Here is a 12,377-nt window from a genome sequence, read left to right on the forward strand (position 1 = left end):
CGCTGCTTCCCCAGCCCTCGGTTTCCCCACTCGGCCCGGCTGGGGCTGTGAGTCAGCGCCAGTGAGTGTGCAGCAACCGTTCTGGGTTCCCCCAGGAGAAGGGTCGTCTGCCAGTCTCCCCACTCACCCTCTGAACTGTCTCAGGGAGGGGCCCCGCGCTGTGGGTGGGCCTGGCAGTGGGCTGCCCTGAGCCCCTGCGGAGGGGGATGGCATCAGGTGGGCTGCAGTCTGGGGACAGAGAGGAGCCCTGGAGAGAGTTGAGTCTCCCTCATCAACCTGCTTCCTGTCCTGGCTGCCTGAGTCTAATCTTTTTTTTTTTTCTTTTTGGGTCACACCCGGCGATGCACAGGGGTCACTCCTGGCTCTGCACTCAGGAATCACCCCTGGTGGTGCTGAGAGGACCATATGGGATGCTGGGAATCAAACCTGGGTCGGCCGCGTGCAAGGCAAACGCCCAACCCGCTGTGCTATTGCTCCCGCCCCCTTGTGTCTAATCTTGGCCTTAGATTTCTTCTCTGGCTCCTTGAAAAGTCCAAATATTGGGGCCGGAGAGATAGTACAGTGGGTAGGGCACTTGCCTTGCAGGCAGCCGACCTGGGTTTGTTCTCTGGCATCATATATGGTCACCTGAGCACCGCCAGGAGTGTTTCCTGAGCACAGAACCAGGCGTCAGCCCTGAGCACTGGTAGTTATGCCGCCCTACCCCCCCCAAATTCAAATATCCTTTCTTGCCTTTCTTCCTGCTCCCTAGGAACAGTTGTGGTACTTTCTGTCTTCCTTTTTTTTTTTTTTGCATTTTGGGTCACACCCGGCAATGCACAGGTATTACTCCTGGCTCATACACTCAGGAATTACTCCTAGCAGTGCTCGGGGGACCATATGGGATGCTGGGAATCAAACCTGGGTCGGCTGCATGCAAGGCAAACGCCCAACCCGCTGTGCTATTGCTCCAGCCCCTCTGTCATTTTGTTTTGTCTTGCTTGGGGGCCACACCCGACTAGGCTCAGGGCTGACTCCTGGCTCTCACACTCCCGGCAGAGCTCAGGGGCACCATAAGGGCTGTCAGGAACCCGGCTTGGCTGTGTGTAAGGCAAGCGCCCTACCCACTGTATCTCTCCAGCCCCCTCTGTCTTTTTTCTTTTTCCCCCTCCTGTTTGTTTACTGGACTCTGGCCACCTGGCAGTGCTAAGGGCCTGTTCCTGGTTTGGGGCTTACTGCTGGAGGTGCTCGGGGGCCCATACGGTGCTGGGCACCAAACCCGGGCCTCCCATACTGTGGGGCTGTGCTCCAGCCAACAGTGCTCTCTCTCGGCTCCTCTCTCTCTCTCTCTCTCTGTCCATCCCTGAAGGAGCTTGAGACAAACAGATTTGGCCTTTAGGAGGTGGTCAGGAGCCGCCTCTACCAGAAAGGACCAGGTGAGAAATGACACTGCGGTGAGAATAAGCCACTGGGACAGGGCTGCTGGGCGCTCTCTGGGTGGGCTGGTGACCAGTGTCAGGTGGGAGCCAGGGCAGAGACAGGACCCTGGGGAGGGTGCGTGCCTTGCAGGAGGCCAACCTGGATCCGATTCCCCGCCCCTCCCACCCCCCTTGAGTCCCCACCAGGAGTGATTCCGGAGCACAGGGCAGGAGCAAGGCCTAAGCGCAGCTGGGTGTGGCGCCTACTGGCCGCAGCCTTCTCCCAAATACATAAAGTGGGGGGCTGAGCTTTGTCTGGATTGCATTTCCAGCCGGGGAGGAAAAACCGGATGTGGAGCCTGGGCGCCATCTCGTGGCCCTGGAAAGTACTGCAGCATTAGGGGCAGGAAGGCCATGACCTGATCTTTGGGAGGGTAGAGGAAGGGAGATTTCCTTCCTTCCTCTTTCCCCCCTTCCTTTCTTCCCCTTCCCCTCCTCTCCCTCCCTTCCCCCCTCTCCCTTTCTCCCTTCTCCCTTCTTCCCCCTCCCTCCCTTTCCTTCTTCCCTTCCTTCCCCCTCCCTCTTTCCCTCCCCCTTTCCTTCCCTACTTCCCCCTCCCTCCCTCCCTCCCTCCCTCCCTCCCTCCCTTCCTTCCTTCCTTCCTTCCTTCCTTCCTTCCTTCCTTCCTTCCTTCCTTCCTTCCTTCCTTCCTTTCCTCCTCTTTATCCTCTCCTTCCTTCCCTCCCCTTTCCTTCTCTTCTCCCCTACTCTCCTCTCTTCTCTCTCCTCCCCTCTTCTCCTCCCTTCTTTTCCTTCCTTCCTCTCCTCTCCCTTCTCTCCTTTCTTTTCTTCTTTTGGGGCCACATCTTGGCAGTGCTCAGGGACTACTTTTGACACCATGCTTGGGACTTGCTCTCAGTGTGCTCAGTGGGTGCTGAGGATGGAGCCCAGCCCCCCCGGCCACCCCACCTCCCCTCCCCCCTGCAAAGCACGTGCTCTAGCCCTTGAGCTATTTTCCAGCTCCTGGCTGTTATCATTTTAACATTGTTTTTTGTTTGTTTGTTTTATTTATTTATTTTTTAATTTTTTAATTGAGTCACCATGTGGAAAGTTACAAAGTTTTCAGGTTTAAGTCTCAGTTATACAATGCTCGAACACCCATCCCTTCACCAGTGCACATATTCCACCACCAAGAATCACAGTATACCTCCCCACCTCCCCCCAACCTCCCCAGCCCCCCACCCCGCATGTGTCACTGGTAAAGTTCGCTTTACTTTCACTTTGATTGCATTCAATATTTCAACAAAAATATTATTGTTTGGAGAGTCTCTCCTCTAAAGTCAGACCTGCTGAAAAGGAAGCATTTGATAATTTGTTTTCCATTGCTGAGAATGAAGAGGTATGAGGTCGAGTGACCGCACTTAGCGGCCTCATGGTTTTGGGTTTCTGTATTTAAGTATTTTAGTAACTAAGTCCAGAGAAATATCTGCCAGAAATTGCATCACTGCCAACTTGTACTTCTCAGTTATATTATATTCCACATATGAATGCAGTCTTTCTATGTCTGTCTCTTTCTTTCTGACTCATTTCCCTCAACATGATACTTTCCATGTTGATCCATTTATATGCAAATTTCATGACTTCATGTTTTCTGACAGCTACATAGTATTCCATTGTGTATATGTACCAGAGTTTCTTTAACCAGTCATCTGTTTTGGGGTACTCTGGTTTTTTCCAGATTCTGGCTATTGTAAACAGTGCTGCAATGAACATAGAAATATATATGCCATCTTTACTATACCTTTTTGCCTCTCCGGAATATATTCCCAGGAGTGGTATTGCTGGGTCAAATGGGAGCTCAATTTCTAATTTTTGGAGAATCGTCCATATTGTTTTCCAAAAGGGCTGAACCAGTCGGCATTCCCACCAGCAGTGAAGGAGAGTCCCTTTCTCCCCACATCCACGCCAACACCGGTTGTTTTTGTTTTAAATCTAAACCTGTTTCAAGAGTACAGACATTGGGGTTCGGGGTGGGTTATTGACGCCACATCCGGAGATGCTCAAGGGCTAATCCCAGCTCTGGTGCTTGGGGACCCATATGGGGCCGGGGAGCAGATATTTAAAGAGTTCAGGAGTGCTAACAACACGTATATTGTTGTACCCAGATCTCTAGAGCTTTTTCATCTTGCAGAACTGAAACTCTATCCCCGCTGATCAACAACCCCCCCACCCCCATTTCCTTCTCCCTCCCTGCACCTGGTAACCACATTTGACTTTCTGTTCTGCGTTTCACCCCCACCTCCACCCCCTTAATTTCGTGAGTCTCATCTTTCTGTGCCCCGCTAATCGCTTTTAGTTCAGTAGCCGCGGGGCCCACCAGGTTGCATATGGCAGGATTTTCTTCTTTTTATGTGGGTTTTTGGGTTTTTTTTTTGTATGGGGGCCACACCCAGCCCCAGTGGGTGCTCAGGAGACCCTACTGCAGTGCCAGGGAGCAAGCCAGGGTTGGCCCACGCAAAGTCAGCACCGTACCCCGTATTCTCCAGCCCTCACCCCCCTCCAGGTGAGGGGGACATGCTACCTCAGTGCATGTATAGGCCACGTTCTCTTTATCCATTCGCTTCAGTGACACGTAGGGGGTTTCTGCCTCTTGGCAATTGTGAAAAATGCCATAAGAAACGTGTTTTGTTCTGTTTTCAGTTTCTCCCCTTTTTTCACCCCCAACCATTTCCTCTTCTTGTTTTTCTTTTTGACAGGTAGGAAGAGAGGAGCCCAGGAGAGGATTAACTGGGTTCCGTGCTGGAGGGAAGATGGGTGGGAGGTGAGTGGCAAGGAGGGGAAGGCGAAACTCCCTTCATCCTTTCCTCTGTGATTTAGAAGACGCAACTTTCCTGCCGAGTTTACCAAGTGAAAAATGATATCCCTGGGGCTGGAGCAATGCCGACCCGGGTTCGATTCCCAGCATCTCGTATGGTCCCCTGAGCACCGCCAGGGGTAATTCCTGAGTGCAGAGCCAGGAGTAACCCCTGTGCATCTCTGGGTGTGATCCAAAAAGAAAAAAAAAAAAGAAAGAAAAATGATATCCAGTAGGACTTAGTATGCTACAAAGAATCTTTATTTTGTATAATTTTTTTTTTCTTTTTGGGTCACACCTGGTGATGCACAGGGGTTACTCCTGGCTCTTCACTCAGGAATTACCCCTGGCCGTGCTCAGGGGACCATATGGGATGCTGGGATTTGAACCCGGGTCGGCCGTGTGGAAGGCAAATGCCCTACCCGCTGTGTTATCTCTCCAGCCCCTTGTGTAAATTTTTTAAAAGTAAGGGAGGTGGACAGTGTTTTGTTTGTTTTGACTTTCGGGGTCATCCCCAGGTGATGCTCAGAGTTTACTCCTAGCCTCTACTCTCAAGACTCAGTCCTGGTGGTGCTCAGGGGACCATATGGGATGGTGGGGATCTAACCCAGGTCTGCCGTGTGCAAGGCAAGCACCCTCCCCTCCTCTGCTGTTCTGTCACTCCAGCAGACAGTCATGAGTTTAAAGCCGGATCTCTCTCTTACTGTCTATGAGCAAAGTCTTTGTCTTTCTATAAAACAGAAACTAATCGGTAGCTGCTTAAAGGGCTTACACTGCGGGCCGGGGCGGGGTGTGGGGGGGGAGGGTGTAGACCCTGAGGTGTCTTTACACTGCTGAGCCTCCCGGGCACCAGGTGGCAGCTGCTGCTGTTATTGCAGGACCAGGCGCTCAAGTTCTGGCCTTCAGTCAGGATTGGGGGGGTGAGGGGTGGAGAGCAAAGGGAAAGGAAGCCTGGGGAGCTCCTGGTAATCCAGGTTACCAGGCACTCCTGAGGCCACCCTTGTGACATCCATGCCAGTGATTCCCTTCCGGTAAGAGCCCTGTCCCTGATCTCCCCCTGCCTGTTTCCCTTCTGTCCTAGCAAAATCCACTCAGACGCTCCTGGGGTTCTCCAAGCTGCGCCTCGCTCTCTGCTCTCTCACTTCTCACCAGGAGGTGGCGCCAGCGAGCCCCAAGGTCACTTCAAAACAGCTGCCAAAGCCCCACCCTGGCCCCTCCCCTCCCCCCAAGGCCAAGTCCACTCAACAGGGTCTCTTCATCCTCTGCTTTAGTTCTCATCGCACTGGACATGTGTGGCAAGGACCTGGGCGTGTGGTGTCATGTCTCAGAGCTGGGTTTCCTCAGAAGACCCTTGGTGCCCTGCCACCTGAAGTTTCTACTCCTGCCCTCCTACTTTTTTTTTTTTTTTTTTTTGCTTTTGGGCCACATAGAGGATGCTGGGGATTGAACTGGGGTCAGCTGCATACAAGGCAATCACCCTCCTCACTGTGCTATCGCTCTGTCATCCTGCCCACCTTGAGGCCAGCTACTGCTGTAGATGAGCGAGAGTTCACCTCCTTTCTCTGGCCATCAGCTGCAAGGAAAAGTGATGAAAGAAAGCCCCAAAGTCTAGTATGGAAATGGTTGGAAACTGGGCACAGTTCTTTGGAGAAACCGCCCCCGGGCCTGCCAGTTGTACAGAGATCCTTCTAGAAACCCTTCCTGTGAGCCAGGAGCCTGGGACAGAACAGGAACGGCCACCTCTGAGGAGAGGGTTCAGAGGCGCCATCCACCCCCAAGCTGCCCGGCTTGGCTCAGCTGACCTGGATAACAGCTAGAGAAATCCCAAGACAACCCAGAATAGGAACCAAACTAAAAATAGCAAGGAAAATTGGGGGAGGGAGGAGGTGGAGGAGGAGGAAGTGTTTGTTCTTGAGTTGTTGCTTGGTTGGCCCAAGCAGCTGTTTTGTTGCTAAGATGGAACAGGGTGAGAGAGATTTCGAAGCTGGCTCTGAGGTGGCCACAGACGAGCTGGGAGGATGCTGTGTGAAACGAGTTCATAAGGAAAAGCATTCTGCCTGCTGAATCTGCTCAAGCAGGAGAAAACCGAAGAGTCAGGCCAAAGGACTCGCTTTGGGATGGCGGCATCCTGAGAGGAGCTGAGGGAGGCTGGGGAGGCCCAGGAAGGGGAAGGCTCAGAACCGAGGTGCTGGGAGGGGGTCCCAACTTTGGGACAGAGGCCTGTGTTCGGGAGCAGCCCTGTTCAGTGGTAGCTGGGGCCACAGGACTTGCTCTTCAGTGTCTTTGAACTTGTCTGAGCCTCTGAGAAAACTGAGGACTTGGAGAGGAAATGCAAACTTTGTTCCAGCAAACCCCAGAATCTTCCAGGGCTTGGTGGGGAAAGACAGTCCGGGCGCACCTGAAGGCTGTGGGGCCTGCTGGGCATCTCTGGGGCGGTTCTGTCCTTGGTTCTGACCTTGGCGGGAGAGTGGAAGGCTCTAGAAGTTCTATTCATGGACTAGAGGCAGCAGGCACTAGTAAGCCCAGAACCTACACAGCCCCCATGCCGGCGACCCTGGACGGACAATACAATGGGCAGAGGACCTGAAATGGCGATTTCTAATGCCAGCTGTGTTGGACCGTAAGGTAGCAAAAATAGTCGTTTTAGGCAGTTAACTCTTTTTTTACAAACATCAGGGAGATAAGAAAAGGGTTGAGGCACACATGTGTTGCATGTGACTGACCCTGTTCGATCCCCAGCACCTCAGCACCCTATATGGCTCAATACTCTATATGGTTCCCTGCCCACAAGCACCACGAGGAGTGATCCCAAGCCAGGAGTAAGCTCTGAGCACTGCTGGATATGGACCAAAAACAAACAAACAAAAGTCATTACACACACACACACACCAGCATGAGGCCGGAGAGATAGTACAACGAGGAGTAAGCTCTGAGCACGGTTAGGAATGAATCAAAAAAGAAACCAAAGCACGCTGGAGCCATAGTACATCGGGGAGGGCATTGGCCTTGCACATGGGCCACCTGGGTTCTGTTCCCAGCATCCCGAATGGTCCCCAGGGGGCCCTCACAGGAATGATCCCTGAGCTCAGAGCCAGTAGTAAGCCCTGAGCACTGCTGGGTGTGGTCCAAAAGCAAACAAGGGGGAGGGGGAAAGGAAATCAAGCAACAAAACCAAAATCTGCCCAAAGAAATTTTTTCAAAAAGCACGCTGCTCTCTGGGGACAAGTTCTAAGCCAGTAACTGCAAGGCCAGTTTCTTCTAGAAATGCCCTCTCACACACACATCCTGATTCGCTATCTACTGGGGCGGTCCCTTGGCATGGTGAGACTACTGGGGGGGACACGCATCACTGTCTGAAGATGGATGCAGTGAGACCCAGAGCTTCGCTCTAGACTCCTAACATCTGAGATTCCAATATGGTGCTCGCACTGCAGCCTCCCTCACCACCCGCCACCCCGGTCTCTAGCTTCCTCGCCCTGAACCGAGCCCCAGATGGTACCAGAACCCTTCGGTGCTGGACTCCAACCCCCAAGTCCTCCTGCTTCCTCCTCTCATTCCTCGAGCCACACATGGCTGGCTGCTGGCCCCTTCGCAGCTGTGACTAGCCTTGGGTTCCGCCCGCCCGCCCCCCTCCTCCATGCAAGCAGCATTTCTCCTCTCAACAAAAAAAATTTTTCTGAAGGGTTTGGGTCACTCCTGGCAGTGCTCGGGGGACCGTGTGGGATGCTGGGGACCTAACAGCATCGAGAAAGGCGAGCGCCCCGCCTGCTGTACTGTCTCATTTCTCTTTGCCAAGAAAGCCAGGCTGAACCCTGCTGGGTCACACGGGCTTCACGCCAGCCCACATTCTCCTGGCGGTTCTCCTCGGTGCAAACCCTTGAGACCCAGCAGAGAACTGGCCCGTTCAGGGACACAGGCTGCTCGCTGGCGCACTGCATCCCTTTGGCCTCCTGTGTCCTGTGGTACCAAGGGTCTCCTCTCTGAGCAGGCTCCCACTGCTCTGTGGGACTTAGGAGATCAGACACGCCCCCTGGTCTCCCAGTCACCTCCAAGGTCCAGCTCCAGTCTCCCTGCAGTGCCACAGGTAAGAATTTACCTCCTAGAACCAGGAAGGTAGTCCAGCCGGTCAGGTGCTTGCCTTGCACATGGCCAACCTGGGTTGCATCCCCGTGTCCCACCATGGTTTCCCTGAGCACCGCCAGGAGTAATTCCTGAGTGCAGGGTCAGGAGTTACTCCTGAGCACTGTTGGGTGTGCTGCCCCTGTAAAACAAACATAGAATTCACTTCCTTTTGGATACTGGCTGAGCAGTGGTTTCCAACTGCCAGAAGTGCGAAGTTTGCAAACCGTTCTGGACTCAGAGAGCCTTGTATTTCGTCCCTGCCATGTTTGTGTCTGAATGTGTGTCCCAGCTGGGGCGAGCTTGCAAGGGTAGACACCGTCATCCACATGGGTCTGAGAGTCTTGTGTGAAGGAGAGACCATACTTTTTGGGTCACACCTAACAATGCACTAGGGGTCACTCCTGGCTCATGCACTCAGGCATCACCCCTGGCGGTGCTCAGGGGACCATATGGGATGCTGGGATTTGAACCCGGGTCGGCCGCGTGCAAGGCAAATGCCCTACCTGCTGTGCTATCACTCCAGCCCCCATACTTTTCAGTTTTGTAAGTGGTTCCTGTCATTTAATTTGATGATGATGATGATGATGGTGGTGGTGGTGGTGGTGGTGACTTTTGGTGTGGGGGCTCCATCCTGATGTGCTCAGGGCTTCCTCCCGGCTTTGCGTTCAGGGATCATGCCTGGTGGGGCTCAGGCCAGGGAATCAAACCAGGGTCAGGCCTGCGCTAGGCAAGTGCCCTACCCACTGTACAGTCACTTGGGCCCTCTCAGTGGTACTTGGGGGGGCTGCTTCCTGGCTTTGTGGGTCTCGGGAATCCTGCCGTGCTGGGGATCGAGCCAGGACTTTCTGCATGCAAAGCCTGCACTCAGCCGAATGAGCAATCCCTGCCAGCCCTCCCGTCAAGGAAATGAGGTTTGTCATGAAAGCAATAATGAACCACTCAGCCTTCCCCCACCCAATCCCCGTCTACCTTCACAGATTTGCTGACAGCACAGGAATCAAAGGCTACCCCCCTCCCCCGCCCCCCGCCTCATTGTGGGAAGAACCTCACTCAATGGCCTCTGCTTCTCCAGGCAGTAGAACAGAACAGAATGGAGAAAAAGGTCTTTGGGCCCCAAGTGAATGTATAGCGGTGACATTTGTCTTGCACATGGCCGGCCCGGGTTCCAACCCTGGCATCCTGTATGGTCCCACAAGCACGGTCAGGAGTTATTCCTGAGTGCAGAGCCAGGAGTAAACCCTGAGCATCGTCGGGTGTGACCCAAAAAAGCCATTGCCAGGATAAAAGTTTTCCAGAGACAGAACTGTTTTTCACAAATTGATTCTCTGTGGCAACTCTGCTCCAAGCAAGTCAGCAAGCTGTCACTTCTTTTTCCCAGTAAGCATGTACTCATTTTGTGTCTGTGTCACATTTAAAGTATGTACCACTGCCCCACCCAGACAAGATCCGGAGCAGCCGCACATGAAAGGGCTCCTCTGCTCCTCAAAGACCATGATCCTGGAGGGCTACTAACCACTTTTGGCACCCAGCGGCTTCTTCTAGAAATGCATCTAGACTGTGAACTGAACTACAAGCCATGCCGTCCTGGGATGGGAAAGGTTTTTCTCTCTTGACCTTTTCTTTCGGCTGGGGTGGCAGCAGCGGCGGCGGCAGCACCCACGTGGCAACCGCCATCTTCTAGAACCCACTACCCAGAGGTACGAGTGTGCAGTGACCTGGCGCGCAGGAGATCTTGGGATGGGGGTGTTACCGGCACGCTCTCCGGCGGAGATCTGGAGCAGCCACACACGAAACTGTGAGCTGAGCTAAAATATCAGAAATCCAAAACTCATATATTCTTCATTCTCAGCAATGGAAAACAAATTATCAAATGATACCTTTTCAGCAGGTTTGATTGTTGGGGGAAAATTCAAAATAATAATAGTTTTCTGTTGAAATATTGAATGTATTCAAAGTATAGAGAGAATAAAGTGAAGATCATTAGCCACACAGGTAGCGGGGTAGGAGGGGGGTCTACTGGGGTTCTTGGTAGTGGAACATGTGCACTGGTGAAGGGATGGGGATCTGATCATTGAGTGACTGAGACTTGAACCTTAAAGCTTTCTAACTTTTTTCATGGTGATTCAATAAAAAAATTAAAAATAATAAAGCATGTACACTGAAAATAGTAAGACAGACCCTGGATGTGGAGCAACAGCACAGCGGTTGGGCGTTCGCCTTTCACGAGGCCGACCCGAGTTCAATTCCTCTGCCCCTCTCAGAGAGCCCAGCAAGCTACCGAGTATGGAGCCCGCGCGGCAGAGCCTGGCAAGCTACCCGTGCATATTGGATATGCCAAAAACAGCAACAATAAGTCTCTCAATGGGAGACGTTACTGGTGCACGCTCGAACAAATCGATGAGCAACGGGATGACAGTCATACAGTCATACAAGACAGACCCTGGTCCTATCCTAAGCACCACATATGGTCCCCTGAGCCCTGCCAGGAGTGATCCCTGAGCACAGAGCCAGGAGTAAGCCCTGAGCACTGCTGGTATGACCCAAGCCCCACTACCACCAAATGTAGTTGAAAAAAGGATTTAAGTCCTCATGATACTTTAACCTAAAATGGGCTTGGAGTTCATCCGAACACCCATCAATCATCCTCCTCCTGTGACCTCGAGACTTTGAATTTCCAGAGAAAAGACCTGTCTGGGCAGAGCTTCTGCTCTGCCATTTCAGCCTCATCCATGGACCCTGGAGGGACACTTCTATGTCACCAGGTCCTCAATCCCTCAGCATATCCACTCTGGGCTGGAAGTCTCTCTTCGGTTTTTGGGCTATGCCTGGCAGAGCTCAGGTCACTCCTGGCTCTGAGCTCAAGGATCACTTCTGGTGGGGTTTGGAGGGGCACACGGGGTGCCCAGGTTTGAACCCATGCAAGGCAGGTGCCCTCCCCTCCAGCCTTGAAATCTCTCTTCTGTCAACGTTACTGAACTGCCCATGAGCCAACCTTCAAGAGGATCCTGCAGACTAATAAGCCTTGAGCATTGCCAGGTATGGCCCCCAAGTAAAAAAAAAAAAATTTTTTTTTTTAAAAACCAAACTAAAATACTTAGTATAAAAGAAGGGAGTTGGGGGGCTGGAGTGATAGCATAGCGGATAGGGCATTTGCCTTGCACGCGGCCGACCCGGGTTCAAATCCCAGCATCCCATATGGTCCCCTGAGCACCGCCAGGAGTAATTCCTGAGTGCAGAGCCAGGAGTAACCCCTGAGCATCGCCAGGTGTGACCCAAAAACCAAAAAAATAAAAAAGGGAGTTGTAGGGGGCAAACAGAAGACTGAGGGGCTGGGGCCCATGCTCTGCATGCAGGAGGTCCGGGTTGGAGGCCCTGCATGGTCTAGTCCCCTAAACACTGCAGAGACTGACTCCCCGCCGTCCCAGTACCCAGCTGGGAGCGGTAACTCAAACACCACTGGGTGTTGCCCAAGCCAGGCTGAGTTCTAAGAAGGGCCAACCACGGGAATGAAGCGAGACATTTCAGAGGAGAACTTTGCAGCCTTCTGGTCACAGTCTGGAGCTGAGGGCCAGGTTCATGATCTGATTCCCTGATCATTCCCGGTTCATGATCATGCTTCCGCGTGATGTGGAATTGCTTCAGGGAGCCCCAGTCATGCATGGGCTGTGCCTTCACAGCCACACAAAGCATCTTCCTCCTTTGGTCTGTTATTGCTGTTAACTGGGGGTCGGAGGAAATGTTTGGCGGTGCCCTCCGTTTGGGCTAACACCCCCGCCCCACCCGGAGAGCCCAGGAAAGCAACCCGTCTCTGCCTCTGGCTGGGGAATCATCACGAAAGGCTTTCAGGCTTCGCAGACAAGCTGAAAACAAATCTGACTTTGGGGACTCTTCCACAGAAGTTCAGTCTGTCTTTTTTTTTTTGGTGGGTGGTGGAGAGAAGGGTCACCCAAGCAGTGCTTGAAGGTCTCGGGTGGGGCCCCTGCAGCGAGCCTTGGCAAGGATAA

Source organism: Sorex araneus, chromosome 1 (assembly GCF_027595985.1).
Source record: "Sorex araneus isolate mSorAra2 chromosome 1, mSorAra2.pri, whole genome shotgun sequence".
In the NCBI taxonomy this organism is placed as follows: Eukaryota; Metazoa; Chordata; class Mammalia; order Eulipotyphla; family Soricidae; genus Sorex; species Sorex araneus.